This window comes from Oncorhynchus clarkii, chromosome 3 (assembly GCF_045791955.1).
Source record: "Oncorhynchus clarkii lewisi isolate Uvic-CL-2024 chromosome 3, UVic_Ocla_1.0, whole genome shotgun sequence".
Taxonomy (NCBI): Eukaryota; Metazoa; Chordata; class Actinopteri; order Salmoniformes; family Salmonidae; genus Oncorhynchus; species Oncorhynchus clarkii.
This window is the reverse complement of record NC_092149.1, coordinates 65,808,426-65,829,210: the sequence shown is the minus strand read 5'-3', so window position 1 is coordinate 65,829,210 and position 20,785 is coordinate 65,808,426. Positions and strand designations below refer to the sequence as shown.

Here is a 20,785-nt window from a genome sequence, read left to right as displayed (position 1 = left end):
AAATCCCAAAATATTTTAGATTCTTCAAAGTAGCCCTCCTTTGCGTTGATGACAGCTTTGCACACGCTTGCAATTCTCTCAACCAGCATCATGAGGTAGTCACCTGGAACGCATTTCAATTACCAGGTGTGCCTTTTTAAAAGTTCATTTGTGGAATTTCTTAATTTGTTTGAGCCAATCAGTTGTGTTGTGACAAGGTATTTTGGTATTTGGTATTTTCTTAGGATCCCCATTAGCTGTTGCAAAAGCAGCAGCTACTCTTCCTGGGTTCCACACAAAACATGAAACATAATACAGAATGACATAATACAGAACATCATTAGACAAGAACAGCTCAAGGACAGAACTACATACATGTTTTTTAAAGGCACACGTAGCATACATATCAATGCATACACACAAACTATCTAGGTCAAATAGGGGAGAGGCGTTGTGCCACGAGGTGTTGCTTTATCTGTTTTTTGAAACCAGGTTTGCTGTTTATTTGAGCAATATGAGATGGAAGGAAGTTCCATGCAATAAGAGCTCTATATAATAATGTATGATTTCTTGAATTTGTTCTGGATTTGGGGACTGTGAAAAGACCCATTGTGGCATGTCTGGTGGGATAATTGTGTGTATCAGAGCTGTGTGTAAATTGACTATGCAAACCATTTGGGATTTTCAACACATTAATGTTTCTTATAAAAAGAAGAAGTGATGCAGTCAGTCTCTCATCAACTCTTAGCCAAGAGAGACTGGCATGCATAGTATTTATATCAGTCCTCTGATTACAATTAAGAGCAAAACATGCCGCTCTGTTCTGGGCCAGCTGCAGCGTAACTAGGTATTTCCTTGCAGCACTGAACCACACGACTGAACAATAATCAAGATTATATAAAACTAGAGCCAGTAGAACTTGCTTTTTGGAGTGTGGTGTCAAAAAAGCAGAGCATATTTTTATTACAGCCAGACCTCTACCCATCTTTACAACCATTGAATCTACAAGTTTACATACACTTAGGTTGGTTTCATTAAAACTCATTTTTCAGCCACTCCACAAATATCTTGTTAATTAACAAACTATAGTTTTGGCAAGTTGGTTAGGACATCTATGTGCATGACACAAGTAATGTTTCAAACAATTGTTTACTGACAGATGATTTAATTTATAATTCACTGTATCACAATTCCAGTGGGTCAGAAGTTTACATACACTAAGGTGGCTGTGCCTTTAAACAGCGTGGAAAATTCCAGAAAATGATGTCATGGCGTTAGAAGCTTCATTTGAGTCAATTGGAGGTGTACCTGTGGATGTATTTCAAGGCCTACCTTCAAACTCAGTACCTCTTTGTTTGACGTCATGGGAAAATCAAAAGAAAATCAGCCAAGACCTCCACAAGTCTGGTTCATTTTTGGGAGTAATTTCCAAACACCTGAAGGTACCACGTTCATCTGTACAAACAATAGTAGGCAAGTATAAACACCATGGGACCACACAGCTGTCATACCGCTCAGGAAGAAGACACGTTCTGTCTCCTAGAGATTAACGTACTTTGGTGCGAAGAGTGCAAATCAATCCCAGAACAACAGCAAAGGACCTTGTTAAGATGCTGGAGGAAACAGGTACAGAAGTATCTATATCCACAGTAAAAACGAGTCCTATATCGACATAACCTGAAAGGCTGCTCAGCAAGGAAGAAGCCACTGCTCCAAAACCGCCATAAAAAAGCCAGACTACGGTTTGAAACTGCACATGGGGACAAAGATCGTACTTTTTGGAAAAATGAAACAAAAATCAGTTTGGCCGTAGAGACCATCTTTATGTTCGGAGGAAAAATGGGGGAGGCTTGCAAGCTGAGAAACACCATCCCAATCGTGAAGCACGGGGTGGCAGCATCATGTTGTGGGGGTGCTTTGCTGCAGGACGGACTCGTGCACTTCACAAAATAGATGGAATCTTGAGACTGGAAAATTATGTGGATATATTGAAGCAACATCTCAAGACATCAGTCAGGAAGTTAAAGCTTGGTTGCAAATGGGTCTTCCAAATGGACAATGACTCCAAGCACACTTCCAAATTTGTGGCAAAATGGCTTAAGGACAACAAAGTCAAGGTCTTGGAGTGGCCATCACAAAGCTCTGACCTCAATGTTATAGAAAACTTGTGGGTAGAACTGAAAAAGCGTGTGCGAGCAAGGAGGCCTACAAATCTAACTCAGTTACACCAGCTCTGTCAGGAGCAATGGGCCAACATTCACCCAACTTATTGTGGGAAGCTTGTGGAAGGCTACCCGAAATGTTTAACCCAGGTTAAACTATTTAAAGGCAATGCTACCAAATACAAATTGAGTGTATGTAAACTTCTGACCCACTGGGAATGTGATTAAATAAATAAAATATGAAATAAATCATTCTCTCTACTATTATTCTGACATTTCACATTCTTAAAATAAAGTGGTGATCCTAACTGACCTAAGACTAAATGGATTAAATGTCAGGAATTCTGAAAAACTGCGTTTAAATGTATTTGGCTAAGGTGTATGTAAACTTCCAACTTAAACTGTATATGGTTTGACAATGACAGTTTACAATCTAAGGTGACGTCAAGTAATTTAGTCCCCTCAACTTGCTTAACAGCCACACGATTCATTACCAGATTCAGCTGAGGTCTAGATTTTCAGGAATGATTTGTACAAAATACAATTCTCTTACAGTGGCTTGCAAAAGTATTCACCCCGCTTGGCATTTTTCCTATTTTGTTGGCTTACAAATTGTAATTAAAATGTATTTGGCTGGGGGGGGGGGGGGGGGGGGTGGTATCATTTGATTTACCCAACATGCCTACCAGTTTGAAGATGCAAAATATGTTTTATTGTGAAACAAACAAGAAATAATACCAAAAAAACTGAAAAGTTGAGCGTGCATAACTCTTCCCCCTCCGAAGTCAATACTTTGTAGAGCCACCTTTTGCAGCAATTACAGCTGCAAACCTTTTGGGGTATGTCTCTATAAGCTTGACACATCTAGCCAGTGGGATTTTTGCCCATTCTTCAAGGCAAAACTGCTTCATCTCCTTCAAGTTGGATGGGTTCCGCTGGTGTACAGCAATCTTTAAGTTATACCACAGATTCTCAATTGGATTCAGGTCTGGGCTTTGACTAGGCCATTCCAAGACATTCCAAGCATTTCGCTACACTCGCATTAACATCTGCTAACCATGTGTATGTGACAAATAAAATTTGATTTGATTTGAAATGTTTCCCCTTAAACCACTCAAGTGTTGCTTTAGCAATACGCTTAGGGTCATTGTCCTGCTGGAAGGTGAACATAAGGCTGCTGTCACGCCCTGGCCATAGAGAGGTTTTTATTCTCTATTTTGGTTAGGCCAGGGTGTGACTTGGGTGGGCATTCTAGTTTCTTTATTTCTATGTTTTCTATTCCTTTGTTTTTGGCCGAGTGTGGTTCCTAATCCGAGGCAGCTGTCTATCATTGTCTCTGATTGGGAATCATACTTATGCAGCCTTTTTCCCACCTGTGTTTTGTGGGTAGTTGTTTTCTGTATAGTTTATTTGCCTTACAGAACTGTCCGTTTTTCTCTTTGATATTTTGTTAGAGTGTTTTTTGAGTAAAAAATAATCATGAACACTTACCATGCTGCTCTTTGGTCCATGCCTTCTGACGAGAGACGTAACAGAACTACCCACCACCAAAGGACCAAGCAAGGTGGCCAGAAGGAGCAGGGATCCTGGGCCCGGGAGAAGAGTGAGTGGAGGACCTCATGGACATGGGAGGAGGTTATGGCAGGGGACAAGACCCTGCCATGGAAACAGGTGAAAACAGCAAGGGAGGAACGGCGGCGATACCAGGAGTCACGGCAATGAGGAAAGCACGAGAGGCATCCCCCCCAAAAATTGAGGGGGGGCACACGGAGAAAGTGGGAGAGTCAGGGTTCAGACCTGAGCCAAGTCCTCGTGCTTACCGTGGGGAGCAAGTGACCGGTCAAGCACCATGTTATCCGGTTCTGCGCACCATGCCTTCAGTGCGCATCCACAGCCTGGTACGCTCTGTGCAAGCTCCCCGCAGTGGCCGTGCGAGAATGAGCATTCAGCCAGGACGGATTGTGCCGGCTCAGCGTTCCTGGTCTCCGGTGCATCTTTTCAGCCCAGGTTATCCTGTGCCAGCTCTACGCACATTGTCCCCGGTTCGCCAGGAAAGCCCAGTGTGGCCTGTTCCAGCTCTATCACTTGCCGGGCTAAGGGGGGTATCCAACCAGGACGTGTTGAGGCAGCTCTACTCACTAGGCTGCCAGTACGCCTCCTCAGTCCGGTGAGACCTGTTCCGGCTCCACGTAAGAAGCCTCCAGTGATGATCCATGGCACGAAGCCTCCAGTGATGATCCATGGCCCGGAGCCTCCAGTGATGATCCATGGCCCGAAGCCTCCAGCGTTGATCCGCAGTCCGAAGCCTCCAGCGTTGATCCGCAGTCCGAAGCCTCCAGCGACGGTCCCCAGTCCGGAGTCTCCAGCGACGATCCCCAGTCCGGAGCCTCCAGCGACGGTCCCCAGTCCGGAGCCTGCAGCGATGGTCCCCAGTCCAGAGCCTCTGGCGATGATCAGTGGTCGGGTTCCTCCTGCGATGATCTGCGGCCCGGTTTCTCCAGTGAAGGTCCATGCACTAGGGCCGCCACCAAAGCGAAGGGATCTGCGGCGGAGAGGGGTCTACATCCCGCACCGGAGCCGCCGCTGTGAAGAGATGCCCACCCGGACCCTCCCCTTTAGAGTCAGGTTTTGCGGACGAAGTGGGGGGGGGGGGGGGGTACTGTCACGCCCTGGCCATAGAGAGGTTTTTATTCTTTATTTTGGTTAGGCCAGGCTGTGACTCAGGTGGGCATTCTAGTTTCTTTATTTCTATGTTTTCTATTTCTTTGTTTTTGGCCGAGTGTGGTTCCCAATCAGAGGCAGCTGTCTATCGTTGTCTCTGATTGGGAATCATACTTATGCAGCCTTTTTCCCACCTGTGTTTTGTGGGTAGATGTTTTCTGTATAGTTTATTTGCCTTACAGAACTTTGGTCCATGTAATGTCCTTAAAACAAGTCAAAATGAGACTCAGTAGTGTGTGTGGCCTCCACGTGCCTATATGACCTCCCTACAACGCCTGGGCATGCTCCTGATGAGGTGGCGGATGGTCTCCTGAGGTATCTCCTCCCAGACCTGGACTAAAGCATCCGCCAACTCCTGGACAGTCTGTGGTGCAACGTGGCGTTGGTGGATGGAGCGAGACATGATGTCCCAGATGTGCTCAATTGGATTCAGGTCTGGGGAACGGGTGGGCCAGTCCATAGCATCAATGCCTTCCTCTTGCAGGAACTGCTGACACACTCCAGCCACATGAGGTCTAGCATTGTCTTGCATTAGGAGGAACCCAGGGCCAACCGCACCAGCATATGGTCTCACAAGGGGTCTGAGGATCTCATCTCGGTACCTATTGGCAGTCAGGCTACCTCTGGCGAGCACATGGAGGGCTGTGCGGCCCCCCAAAGAAATGCCACCCCACACCATGACTGACCCACCGCCAAACCGGTCATGCTGGAGGATGTTGCAGGCAGCAGAACGTTCTCCACGGCATCTCCAGACTGTTACGTCTGTCACATGTGCTCAGTGTGAACCTGCTTTCATCTGTGAAGAGCACAGGGCGCCAGTGGCGAATTTGCCAATCTTGGTGTTCTCTGGCAAATGAAAAACGCCCTGCATGGTGTTGGGCTGTAAGCACAACCCCCACCTGTGAACGTCGGGCCCTCATACCACCCTCATGGAGTCTGTTTCTGACCGTTTGAGCAGACACATGCACATTTGTGGCCTGCTGGAGGTCATTTTGCAGGGCTCTGGCAGTGCTCCTCCTGCTCCTCCTTGCACAAAGGCGGAAGTAGCGGTCCTGCTGCTGGGTTGTTTCCCTCCTACGTTCTCCAAGTCTCCTGATGTACTGGCCTGTCTCCTGGTAGCGCCTCCATGCTCTGGACACTACGCTGACAGACACAGCAAACCTTCTTGCACCAGCTCGCATTGATGTGTCGTCCTGGATGAGCTGCACTACCTGAGCAACTTGTGTGGGTTGTAGACTCCGTCTCATGCTACCACTAGAGTGAAAGCACCGCCAGCATTCAAAAGTGACCAAAACATCAGCCAGGAAGCATAGGAACTGAGAAGTGGTCTGTGGTCACCACCTGCAGAACCACTCCTTTATTGGGGGTGTCTTGCTAATTGCCTATAATTTCCACCTGTTGTCTACTCCATTTGCACAACAGCATGTGAAATTTATTGTCAATCAGTGTGATTGACTTGGAGTTACATTGTGTTGTTTAAGTGTTCCCTTTATTTTTTTATTTTTATTATTTTTAAAGCGTCAAGTACATCATTTTCCAAATACATTTTGAATGCAAGATGTAAAATAATTCAGACAATGAGTCTGTAAAGACCATATGTATAATCTATTTGTATACGCTATTACCTAATAGCCATGTGTAGTGTTGGAACTGATAAAGTCAGTGCAGGGTATATCCACTCATCAATGCTAAATGTATTCCTTTTGGATTCTGGCTAAATACAGATATGCGCTGGCAGAACGTAGCACAATGTAATATGGGCCTAAGCATGACTGCTGAAGAGAATACCTTCATGAAGATGCAACAATTCTATGTTTAAAAAGTCAATTCCATGCTTGACAAATACCTACACAGAAGAACATAAGGACACTTTGGACAAAAGAAGATGCCAAAATTGATATTTTCACTGAGAGGTTGGCCTACAAAGATTCAGTCTCCTAGTTTCATTGGTAGGGGTAGGTGTGCAAACATACAGAAAAAGGAACACGTCTCATACGATTCAGGGGTAAGATAAATAGTTTCAAATTGTATGGCTGTGCCCAAACTTTCAGGAAACAACACTTCATCTCCTATGGGCCTTTGATCATGTATTGCACTTTCCAGAACATTCAGGGTGAGGGTAGCCTCTTTGTAACTCCTTTGAAGGGGTGTGTGATATCTCTGAAAGCCTTTCACCACCTATGAATGTAGGATCTATGAGCCTCTCCACACTTACTACACTGTTCGTAAAAATACAGTCGGCTACACATATTACTAAAATGTAAACTTGTGTACTTGTTATGTCTCGACCGCTACCTCCGGAGGTAGTGCACGACACACCCGACTGTTGCTAGCCCTTGAAGCTGTGCAGTTTAAACAGAATTGTCTCTTTGAGTCAACACTCCTACAGTATAAATGGTAACAGCAGAGCAATGTTTTTGAAACATTTGAAATGTATAGACATTTCTCTAATATTTTAGACTTGATTTATTGAGTTTTTACCTGAAATTGCAGTAACAGCCTATTATATTCTGAAATTGTCGCAGTAGCTGCCGGCTGCACTGAGCCATGAAATATTATGGAAGCTCATCTCCACCACCAAAAACATGTCAAATGTAGATAATACAAATAGGATATGTTTTTTCCCCTTCATTTGTAACACTGTGTGGTGATTTCAGAGGTGGCACCACAGGTCCCAGAGTGGTGGGGGGGATTGTTTTCCTGGGGCCCAGAGTTTTTCCTGATCTGGTAGTAGGCTAACCTGACCAACTCCTGACCCTAGTTGTAGCATATTACATAGTAATAAATTAGATGTAAAACATGTGTTTATATGGGCTATGATGTTGCCAGATTTGTGTTATAATCAGGTCATATTCTAGGGAGTGTCACGTTCTGACCCTAGTTATTGTGTTAATTGTTTGTTTTAGTTGGTCAGGACATGAGTTGGGTGGGCATTCTATGTTTTGTGTGTTTAGGTTGTTTTTCTGTGTTCGGCCTCTCAATCAGAGGAGCAAAAGCAGCAGCAGGAGAAGCAACAGAAGCATAAGAAGCAGCAGCAGCAGCAGCAGCAAAAATGTCAGGATTCCGAGACATGGGATGATGTTTGTGATGGCAAGGGTTGCTACACATGGGAGGAGATCCAGGCTGGTAGGGATCGCCTACCATGGGAACAGGTGGAGGCATTGAGGAGAGCAGAGGCAGCTGGAGAGAGGAGCCATCAATACGAGGGAACGCGACTGGCAAGGAAGCCCGAGAGGCAGCCCCAAAAATGTATTGGGGGGGGGGGGGCACTTGGAGCTGTCGGCGAAGCTGAGGGCTGAGTCTGAGAGGGTCGAGGAGTTATTGGACAGATTGGAGGAGAGTGAACGGATGGGAGATGAGGAGACACTCGAGGAGTTGTTAATAGAATTGGAAGTGAGTGAAGAGAGAGAGCTGTTGATTTGGCGTAGTATGCAAGGCATTCGCCCTGAGGTGCGTGTCCCCAGCCTGGTACCACCAGTGCCGGCACCCCGCACCAGGCTGTCTCTCCGTCCCATCGCCTGTCCGGAGCTACCAGAGTTTCCGCCCCTCGGTCCAGAGGCGCCAGAGCTCCTCTGTCCGGCGCTGCCAGAGCCTTCCTCCTCTCCAGCGCTGCCGGAGTCTCCCGCCTGTCCGGCGCTGCCAGAGTTTCCGCCCCTCAGTCCAGAGGCGCCAGAGTCCCTCTGTCCAGCGCTGCCAGAGCCTTCCTCCTCTCCTGCGCTGCCGGAGTCTCCCGCCTGTCTGGCGCTGCCAGAGCTTCCGCCCCTCAGTCCAGAGGCGCCAGAGCCCCTCTGTCCAGCGCTGCCAGAGCCTTCCTCCTCTCCAGCGCTGTCGGAGTCTCCAGTCTGCCCAGCGCCACCTGAGCTGCCCGTCTGCCCAGCGCCGCCTGAGCCGCCCGTCTGCCCAGCGCCATCTGAGCCGCCCATCTACCCAGCGCCATCTGAGCCGCCCGTCTGCCCAGCGCCATCTGAGCCGCCCGTCTGCCCAGCGCCATCTGAGCCGCCTGTGTCCCCAGCCTGGTACCACCAGTGCCGGCACCCCGCACCAGGCTGTCTCTCCGTCCCATCGCCTGTCCGGAGCTACCAGAGTTTCCGCCCCTCGGTCCAGAGGCGCCAGAGCTCCTCTGTCCGGCGCTGCCAGAGCCTTCCTCCTCTCCAGCGCTGCCGGAGTCTCCCGCCTGTCCGGCGCTGCCAGAGTTTCCGCCCCTCAGTCCAGAGGCGCCAGAGTCCCTCTGTCCAGCGCTGCCAGAGCCTTCCTCCTCTCCTGCGCTGCCGGAGTCTCCCGCCTGTCTGGCGCTGCCAGAGCTTCCGCCCCTCAGTCCAGAGGCGCCAGAGCCCCTCTGTCCAGCGCTGCCAGAGCCTTCCTCCTCTCCAGCGCTGTCGGAGTCTCCAGTCTGCCCAGCGCCACCTGAGCTGCCCGTCTGCCCAGCGCCGCCTGAGCCGCCCGTCTGCCCAGCGCCATCTGAGCCGCCCGTCTGCCCAGCGCCATCTGAGCCGCCTGTCTGCCCAGCGCCATATGAGCCTCCAGTCAGGACCTGCTAGAGCCGCCCGCCAGTCAGGAGCTGCCAGCGCCGTCAGCCAGCCAGGAGCTGCCAGAGCCGTCTGCCAGCCAGGAGCTGCCAGAGCCGTCAGCCAGCCAGGAGCTGCCAGAGCCGTCATCCAGCCAGGAGCTGCCAGCGCCGTCAGCCAGCCAGGAGCTGCCAGCACCGTCAGCCAGCCAGGAGCTGCCAGAGCCGTCAGCCAGCCAGGAGCTGCCAGAGCCGTCAGCCAGCCAGGAGCTGCCAGAGCCGTCAGCCAGCCAGGAGCTGCCAGAGCCGTCAGCCAGCCAGGAGCTGCCAGAGCCGTCAGCCAGCCAGGAGCTGCCAGAGCCGTCAACCAGCCTGAGCTGCTTCTCAGTCCTGAGCTACCCCTCAGTCCTGAGTTATCTCTCAGTCCTAAGCTACCCCTCAGTCCTGAGTTACTCCTCAGTCCTGTGTTACCCCTCAGTCCTGAGCTACCCCTCAGTCCCGAGCTACCCCTCAGTCCCGAGCTACCCCTCAGTCCCGAGCTACCCCTCAGTCCCGAGCTACCCCTCAGTCCCGAGCTACCCCTCAGGACTACCCCTCAGTCCCGAGCTACCCCTCAGTCCTGAGTTACCCCTCAGTCCTGAGCTACCTCTCAGTCCTGAGCTACCCCTCAGTCCTGAGCTACCCCTCAGTCCTGAGCTACCCCTCAGTCCTGAGCTACCCCTCAGTCCTGAGCTACCCCTCAGTCCTGAGCTACCCTTTAAGTCCAGAGGTGTCCCTGAGTCCGGTGGGCCTGTTGTTTAGGGTTCCCAGGTCAGGGTCTGTGGCAAGGGTCGCCGTTTCTAGGAGACCACAGAGGCGGACTAAGACTATGGTGGAGTGGGGTCCACGTCCAACGCCAGAGCCGCCACCACGGACAGATGCCCACCCAGACCCTCCCCTATAGGTTCAGGTTTTGCGGCCGGAGTCCGCACCTTGGGAGGGGGGTACTGTCACGTTCTGACCCTAGTTATTGTTTTAATTGTTTGTTTTAGTTGGTCAGGAGTTGGGTGGGCATTCTATGTTTTGTGTGTCTAGGTTGTTTTTCTGTGTTCGGCCTAGTATGGTTCTCAATCAGAGGCAGGTGTCGTTAGTTGTCTCTGATTGAGAATCATACTTAGGTAGCCTGGGTTTCACTGTTGTTTTGTGGGTGATTGTTTCCGTGTCTGTGTTTTACACCACACGGTACTGTTTTCGGTTTTCGTTATTCACGGTATGTTTATTGTTTTGTATAGAGTGTTCAGTTTATGTGTTTAATAAACAACCATGGACACTTACCACGCCGCATATTGGTCCTCCGATCCTTCTCGCCTCTCCTCTTCAGATGAAGAGGATGAAAACCCTTACAGGGAGGATGAAAACATTAAGAGCTTTTACACAGACAAAGAGACAACTTTGATTGGACGATAAAACGAACAGGGCTGAGCTCACGGTCTGTAGGGGGATATCCTGATCCACACAGCTCCCTGTCCTGGAACACGACCGGTCTGAGACTCAGCTTGGCGATATCACCGATGGCCCCACCTCCGGTGCTAAACGAGAAGAAGACAGCCGGCAGTGATATTTCAACCTGCGTGTCCTGATCGTGTCTTGCACATGTGGTTGCAAATCTTCATGCAATGTAATACATGAAGATGAGATTCATGTTCTTACCTCATCCCCTTCATCTTGGAGCAGGTACACTGCATTTGACAAACTACAGAGAAGATACATCATTATTTGCATACTAAATTCATCTAACACCGCAAACAATACTAAAACCAACTCCCCCCCAACACGCTTGTCTCGTACAATTTTGTTGTTTTGGGTTTGGACTTGATGGCGTTGCCTGTTTAAAATCCCTGGCAACCCAACAATTATTTTAAATATCAAGTACAGTACAGGTATAACATACTGAGCTGTTGCCTGAAGCAGATCAAACACAGTGATCAGTGCCTAAATGGATGTTGTATGAGATTACCAATAATATTACATTCAACATATTACATTCAACATATACAATACCAACATACCATCTCCAACCTTAAGACCAATGAGTCAAACAGATGAAGTGGAGGGACAACTGCATCATTTAAATATGAATTATTGGCAATGAGTTCAAATAATGAAAGACTTGTGCATAAGATAATATAGTTATCGTTAAAATGCACAGCATATTACATTCAGGGATAATGTTATCACTTTACCCATTGGTGGTATGGGCTTACAAGCAAATCGATCCACATCAGCTTGGCTTGCAAAGTACTTTTCCTCATGTTTTGGTTGCTCGTAACTTGATCCTGACAACTTTTTCCTAGGCAAACCAAAAAGTCCATCTACTGCTGCCACCACTGTTCCATTGTCCTGTGAAGAGATGTCTAATATACTTGGTACAACTTAATCGTTTTTGGACCCCGGGAACAGATCATGGGGATCCCAATAAACAAATAAAATGAAAGGCTAAGTCTGTTAGTCTGTACATGTAACGGTATTCGTCATCTGAAGAAGAGGAATCATCGGACCAAAGCGAAGCGTGGTAAGTGTTCATGCTTTTTATTGGAACTGAACACAAATAACAAAAATAACAAAGAGAATAACCGAAACTGAAACAGCCCTGTAAGGTGCAAAACACTAAACAGAAATTAACTACCCACAAAAACCCTGTGGCAAAAAGCTACCTAAGTATGGTTCCCAATTAGAGACAACGATAGACAGCTGTCCCTGATTGAGAACCATACCCGGCCAAAACAGAGAAATACAAAAACATAGAAAAAATAACGTAGAATGCTCACCCAAATTACACCCTGATCAAACCATAATAGAGACATAAAAATCTCTCTTCGGTCAGGGCGTGACAGTACAATTGTTTGATAAAAATGTAACAGAGATGTTTCTAATAGATACATTTTGTTTATAATTGACATCTTATGCTTTGATGTGTTTTTTGGGGGTGATTAAAAATTAAATAGGCCAACAACAAAAAAATACAACAAACCTTGGGACAGAATGGGCACTGAGTTCCATCTGCAGTTTCTGGGGCCAGACAGTGCATGTCACGTGTGCTCTCTCTCCGGTCTCTAGGTCACCAGGCTGCTCGTTATGGCACACACCTGTCACCATCGTTACACGCACCTGCGTGTCATCAGACTCACCTGGATTTCATCACCTCCTTGATTACCTGCCCTATATATGTCACTCCCTTTGGTTCCTTCCCCAGGTGTCATTGTTTCTTTGTCTTGTCTGTGTGTTGTTCGTGTTTTCTTATTTTGGATTATGTTAAGTTTATTTATTAAAACACTCACTCCCTGAACTTGCCACCCGACTCGCAGTGCACTCATTTACAGAATGACACCTCACCAAAGGGAAGCATCAGGGAGTGTTTTTTGTTTGTTTTTGTGTTGGATGTTGGGTCCGGGTGTTAGAACCGGAGCTACCTGGGAGGCCTCAGCCGGTTTGTTGGATTCCCATGCTCCTGGTCCCCGAGATCGCCCCTTTGGTTGGTGTCCTGCAGCAGAACGCACCAGGGAGGGGGGTACCGTCATGTATGCTCTCTCTCTGGCACTCTAGGTCACCAGGCTGCTCATTATGGCGCACACCTGACATCATCGTTACACACATAGGCGTCATTAGACTCACCTAGACTCCATCACCTCCCTGATTACCTTCCCTGTATATGTCACTCCTGTTGGTTCCTTCCCCAGGCGTCATTGTTTCTGTGTCTTGTCTGTGTGTTGTTCGTGTTTTCTTGTTTTGGATTATGTTACGTTTATTTATTAAAACACTCACTCCCTGAACTTGCTTCCCGACTCTCAGCGCACTCGTTACAGTGCCACATATCAAGTTCCAACATGTCGGAACTCCACATAGGCCTCATTTGTCAGGGCAGTATACAAGTCTCTTACCTGAAATTAATGAACAGTCACTTAAAGGCACTCTGATTCATTACTGCATTCCATCAGAGTAGGCCATCAACACATACAGCAAATGCATCTTCACATACAAGTAGGATGTGGTTTCTATGACAGATCTGTTTATCAAAACAGGAATATGGTTATGAACTTTTGCAGACAAAGTAGACACATTATAGAATCAGAATATAAAAGTGATTACTTACTTTCCTATGAGGATAATTGAATGACAGGTAGGTACATGGCCCTCAGTGAAACACCACTCTCAAGCTGCAGGCTGGTTATCTGCTTGAGTAGTGAGCAGACCACTGTAGCCTGAGGCTGGCGGGGTGTGCAAGGCCAGAGCATGTACCTGACCAATGACACTGCTTACGGGTCATACTGGCACATCATGTACTCAGCCTGAAAAAAGAAAAGAGTTAGTCATAAAAAGTTCCATTAAAAATACACAATCTGTTAACAGAATGGAGCAAAAGCTACACATTTTCCAATGCAAATATGATTTTTTTTCTTTGACATATCTGTGATGCGTATCGCAGTGCCTTACCCTGAATCCATCTGCTGCCAAGCAGAGATGCATTGGGTCGCGCTTTTTAAAGTCTTTGGTACGACTAAACTGGGGATCGAACCAAACCTTCCAATCTCAGGGCCGACAGTAACCCCAAGGCCACTGAGTTGATGGGTGCATTATGCATTAAATAAACAACATCCACTGCAGATTGTCAGCTGCTGTAACTCAAAACTGAGGATTTAGGTTTTCTTCTTGATATCACCTTGAAACTAGTTGTTTGAGGGCAATCGCTTACTGAAACTGTCTTTTCACTTTTAATATCTGCAAAACCATGCCTTCCGAGTTGTGGCCAGCCACACCGAGGGTGGCCAGCCACATAATTTGTTTTAAAAGTCTCCCATGACAACAGAAACTATCCCAAAGACTATATCCAGTAATAGTTTATTATTGTTCTAGTTATGATATAACACACTTACGTTACTACAATTAAGGCATAAGCCATAATCAAGGGGTATACACTGAGTATACCAGACATTAGGAACATCTTCCAAATATTGAGTTGAACCCCCCACCATCTGTCCTCAGAACAGCCTCAATTCGTTGGGGCATTGACTCTACAAGGTGTCAACAGCGTTCCATAGTGATGCTGGCCCATGTTGACTCCAATTCTTCCCACAAATGGATGTCCTTTGGGCGGTGGACCATCCTTGATACCGGTGCGTCTGGCACCTACTACCAAAGGCACTTACATTTTTTCTCTTGCCCATTCACCCTGACACACATACACAATTCATGTCTCAATTGTCTCAAGGCTTAAAAATCCTTTAACCTGTCTCCCCAGTGGAGAGATTTTGAATATCAAGATTCCATTCAGTGGCAAACCCTGTCATCAACTGGCAGAAGGGACAAGACCTCATCGATAACAACAGATACTACCAAGTCATCATCACAAGGTCATTCACATCGCTCGTGTTCCCCAACGGAGTTGATAGGAAGGATGCTGGTTTCTACATCGTTTGTGCCAAGAACAGATTTGGCATTGACCAACAGACAGTTGAACTGGATGTTGCAGACGTGGCCGACCCACCACGTGGTGTCAAAGTAAGTGATGTTTCAAGAGACTCAGTCTCTCTGAGTTGGAAAGTACCTGCTAATGATGGTGGAAGCAGAGAAACCAGCTACGTTGTGGAGAAGTGTCCCACAACAGCTGACCGATGGGAACGTGTTGCCCAGGCTCGTTATACTCACTACACTATCACCTGTTCAGAGGAACCAGGTACCAGTTCAGAGTCATAGCCTAAAACAAATTTGGTCAAAGTCAACCATGTGAAGCAAGCGGTCCCGTTACAACAAAGGAGTCCTTGGCTATGACAGCGAGGTTAGTGACAGAGATGTTCCCAAGCCAAAGGCTCCCCATTCAAGTGCCAAGAATGTGCATAACAAGTACATGTTTGCTGAGAAACTGGGACGTGGCCAGTTTGGTATTGTTCACCGTTGTGTTGAGACCAGCTCTGAGAGGACATACATGGCCAAATTTGTCAAAGTGAGGGGTGCAGATCAAGCATTCATCAAGAAAGAAATTGCAACACTGAACCTGGCCAGACACAACAACGTCTTGTGTCTTCATGAGTCCTTCGACAGCACTGAGGAATTAGTCATGATCTATGACTTCGTCTCAGGTCAAGACATCTTTGAATGCTTCGGCACAGGAAACTTCGAACTGAATGAGCGTGAAATTGGCAACTACATCAGACAAGTATGTGAAGCTCTTGAGTTCTTCCACAACAAGAGTCAGGGTCACTGACATCAGGCCTGAGAATATTGTGTACACCACAAGAAAGGGCAGTAAAGTCAAGATCATTGAGCTAGGACAGGCAAGACACCTGACTCCTGGGGACCAGATCAAGGTTCAGTACACTACAGCTGAGTATGCTGCCCCTGAGATTCACCAGAATGACATGGTCAGCAGTGTTACAGATATGGCCAGTTGGTGTTCAAGTCTATGTCCTATTCAGTGGACTCAATCCATTTACTGCCGAGACTCCTCAGCAGATGATTGACAACATCTCAAATGCTGAGTACAGTTACGACGACGAAACCTTCAAGGTGCCTACTGTTGAAGCATTAGACTTTATCAAGAGTGAACTGAAACGCATTGAGTTTGAAGAAAAAACTAGAACCGTGAGGAAAGAGAGAACTACAACTTCCCAAGTGGCAGGTAGTCTAGTGGTTAGAGTGTTGGGCCAGTAACCGAAAGGTTGCTAGATCGAATCCCTGAGCTGTTGTTCTGCCCCTGAACAAGGCAGTTAACCCAGTGGGTTAACCCACAGTTAACCCACTGTTCCTAGGCCATCATTGTAAATAAGAATTTGTTCTTAACTGACTTTCCTAGTTAAATAAAATACATTTAAAAAATGTGGCAACTAAGGGGAGAAGGTCACCCACCCCTGAAAAAACCTGTCCACGTTCCCCTAGACCTGTTGCTACTGCCAGATCAGCCTCCAGGTGGAGACCGTGCAGGTGGCCAAAGTTGACTACCTGGCAAGGTATGAGTCAAGAAAAGCCATTCTGAGATCCAAGAGGAGTTCAGTAGAAAGGAAGGAGTATGCAGCCCTTCAGCTTTGACCATACCCCATGAGTCACTGTGAGGTTGCGTTCCCATTGTGTGCCATGCGGTCAGCATGCTAAAGTTAAGAAGCAGTGCAGCTTGGTTGGGTTGTGTTTCAGAGGACGCATGGCTTTCGACCTTCGTCTCTCCCGAGCCCGTACGGGAGTTGTAGCGATGAGACAAGATAGTAGCTACTAACAATTGGATACCACGAAATTGGGGAAAAAAAGGGGGTAAAATTAAAATAACATTTAAAAAAAAAAAAAACATTAAGAATGTCAACAAAGGACAGAACATCAAGTTGACATGTGAGAACCCGCCCCTGAAATTGAGTGTCTTAAAGACAACATCATGGTGAGTAGGCTACAAAGAGTTTTGTAAATAATGTTTGATTTGATTTCTTCAATTCAATACAACAGAACTGTATTCATCCCATCAGGGGCAATCAGAAAAAGCAAGTCCGGTTACAAATATCACTAGATACTTGAATAATAAAAAACACAAACTAATACTTTAATTCGGTCTCTCTCCTTACAGGTATCTACAACCTCAAACAGGAAACTGAGCTGTTCAAAAAGTGTATACACTCTGGAGATTATTTAGGCCACAGTTGCAGACAGTGGCAAATACACCATCAAAGAAAAAAACAAAATATGGACAGTGCTCTGGAACATCATCTCTCAACATCACCAGTAAATTATCAATACATTGTTTAATTAAAAGCTTACAGTACAAAGCAAAGCTTTCCCAAGATTTATGAAAAATTCAACTTGAGTCGGTACATTTTACTAATAGCTTAAATTAAAGACTAAGATTTCATTTTCCATGTGTTATTTGTTTATATTCATACAGATGGTCTTGAATATCTCCATTGAGAATTGACCATTTAGCCATGTACTTCATCATTTGCGTTGTTCGCACAGCTCTTGTTCAAGAACCTGCCAAAATGGTTATAAGCCAGCTTGCACAGTGACAGTTTCTCAGCCACATCAGTCCATGTGGCTGAAGCATCAATGACGCAAGAAGGCTCTTTCCAAAGCCAATTTGAAAGCATGTCTGCTGCTAGCACATCCGCCATAACATCTGAATCAATGGTATCCATGAGCTTCAGCAGTATCACGGAAATGTCCAGTGAAATGATGACAAGTCATGCTATTTCAACTCATGGCTCCTCAATGAGCGCTCTTATTCATGGTGGCGGCAAAGGTGAGATGCATTTCCCTTGCCCATATAGTGTACTGTATCTAGAATTAGTATAGTCTTGAGTTTGTTGTTCTTCTGCTTTAAATGACAAGTAGAGAAGATGACATGGTATTAATTAATTCCTTTCTTTTTTTATCATTGCTTCTAGCTCCCAAAATCAAATCTCTTCCAGAGGATATCAGCATTGAGCCAAGAAAGACTGAGCGTGTCCTGTGCTTTCTCTGGACACCCAACACCTGAGATCGAGTGGGTCCGCTCAGGGAAACAGTGTGATGAAGAGCGTTTCACATTGAGGCCACCGAGGACCTCACCACCCTCGTCATCCCCTGTGTGAAGGAAAACGATGCCGAAGCGTACACCCTCAAACTGTCCAACGACCTTGGATCTGCCATGGCAACTGTCAACATTCATATTCCATCCATGTAAAAACAATACTTTAATCATTTCTATCCCCCATTTTCCCCCCTCCAGTACCTTTTTATTTATTTAATTATCAAAATTAATCTTTACTTGATAAAGACCTGGATTTATGTTCTTGTAAAAAAAATTTTTATATATACCAAACTTGACTAAGTCTAAAGTTGTTATAAAATGTGCCATATTGGATAATTATGACTCTAGGTCACCAGATAATTATGACTTTTTTTTTAAGCACTTTTCTGTGACATGTACATAATGTATATAGCTGAATTTAACGGTTATGGAAAATGTATGCATTGCTATTTATGACAATATTAACTGAAACAAAAATAACTAAATGTTTTAACAGGAGAAAGTTTCACATTAAACTAATACCCTGTTAAACCTGAAACTAAACTCTGTCTTAAGTCTTAAGATTCCCTCAACAATTAGAGAGGCTCCTTGATGAAGTTGACTATGCACTGTTATGCACTGTGCATCTGTGTGCAATTTTACAAAAACTCCTATGAATTGTAACAGGATCATAAGACTAAGTGCTGTTTGCATAAACCCTCATGTAAGCAGGACAACTAGGTATTGTGTTCTGACTGACTCAACCACCATTTTGATGACATGCTCAACATGTGAGCAGCTTGCACTTTGTGTGCTATTTTTAAGTGCACTGTTTCTGGCAATTGACAGTTGAATCGGCTTTTTAAAACATAACATCACCTGGCCATTAAAAAACAAACGTCAATTCAAGTACTTTGTTGCAGAAGCAGTGCCACCTCTAGGAGGATTGCTAGGTAATATTTGGTGAGTGTGTTTAATGTTTTAGAATTTCACCTTGTCAGTAGTCAGGGTAACCATCAAGTGAATGTACCACGGGGATACCATCTACTGTGAAACAAAGAAAGCAAAATGCATTACTAATAATGCCCTGCACTTTGATTTAACTGAGTCTATTGATGTAGAATCACTACTATATTCATCCTTGAGTTTTATGTTACCGATTTAATAAAGCAGTATTTCAGCACTAGTGAATTACTGTTTCTTTGCCTCAATTACATGTGTTGTTCAGTTTTCTTTTCTTATCAATGATTCCACCACTTTTACATTTTCAAATTCAAAGACAAGAGCTATGGATGCAAGGACTGACCATCCATGAGGTCATCAAAATTATAGTTTTAACATTGACATTGTTTACAAACATTGGAGTAAAACAAGCTTATATTTCGGGTTCTGATGGGGTGCGACAGTTGATCTAAGCTCACAAGACAAGTTATATTCTTCAAGAATCAATAGCTATATGTCATTAATTTAACTGTCAATAAATGGATGTAGCAGCAACTGAAGATTGCAGCTGCAGGAATAGCATACAACAGTACGAGTCAAAAGTTTGGACACACATTCATTCAAGGGCCTTTCTTTTTTAAAACAATTTTCTACATTGTAGAATAATAGTGAAGACATCAAAACTATGAAATAACACATATGGAATCTTGTAATAACTAAAAAAGTGTTAAACAAATCTAAATATTTGTATTTATTTGAGATTCTTAAAAGTAGCCACCCTTCACATTGATGACAGCTTTGCACACTCTTGGCATTCTCTCAATATGCTTCATGAGGTAGTCACCGGGAATGCATTTCAAATAACAGGTGTGCCTTGTCAAAAGTTAATTTGTGGAATTTCTTTCCTTCTTAATGCGTTCGAGTCAATCATTTGTGTTGTGACAAGGTAGGGGTGGTGTACAGAAGATAGCCCATATTTGGTAAAATACAGTCCATATTATGGCAAGAACAGCTCAAATAAGCAAAGAGAAACAACAGTCCATCATTACTTTAAGATATGCAGTTCAGTCAATCGTAAAATTTCAAGAACTTTGAACGTTTCTTCAAATGTTGTCGCAAAAACCATCAAGCGCTATGATGCAACTGGCTCTCATGAGTACTGCCACAGGAAAGGAAGACCCAGAGTTACCTCTGCTGCAGAGGATACGTTCATTAGAGTTACCAGCCTCAGAAATTGCAGCCCAAATAAATGCTTCACAGAGTTCAAGTAACAGACACATCTCAACATCAACTGTTCCGAGGAGGAGTGTAGAATCAGAGGAGTGTGGAATCAGGACTTCATGGTCGAAATGCTGCAAATAAACCACTACTAAAGGACACCAATGAGAAGAAAATACTTGCTTGGGCCAAGAAACATGAACAATGGACATTAGACCGGTGGAAATCTGTTCTTTAGTCCAAATTTGAGATTTTTGTTTCCAACTTCCATGTCTTTGTGAGACAGAGTAGGTGAACGGATGATCTCCGCCTGTGTGGTTCACACCATGAAGCATGGAGGAGGTGTGATGGTGTGGGGGTGCTTTGCTGGTGACACTGTTTGTGATTTATTTGGAATTCCAGGCACACTTAACCAGCATGGCTACCACAGCATTCTGCTGCAACATGCCATCCCCCCTGGTTTACGCTTAGTGGGACTATCATTTGTTTTTCAACAGGACAATGACCCAACACACCTCCAGGCCGTGTAAGGGCTATTTGACCAAGAAGGAGAGTGATCGAGTGCTGCATCAGATGACCTGGCCTCCACAATCACCCAACCTCAACCCAATTGAGATGGTTTGGGATGAGTTGGACCGCAGAGTGAAGGAAAGGCAGCCAACAAGTTCTCAGCATTTGTGGGAACTCCTTCAAGACTGTTGGAAAAGCATTCCAGGTGAAATTGGTTGAGAAAATGCCAAGAGTGTGCAAAGCTGTCAAGGC

The 20,785-nt window shown here is 45.6% G+C and overlaps 1 pseudogene; it reads left to right on the top strand.

The window, feature by feature from the left end:
- The first annotated feature begins 15,247 nt into the window (after nucleotides 1–15,247).
- On the top strand, nucleotides 15,248–18,037 carry LOC139385870 (obscurin-like; annotated as a pseudogene).
- The last annotated feature ends 2,748 nt before the right edge of the window (nucleotides 18,038–20,785 follow it).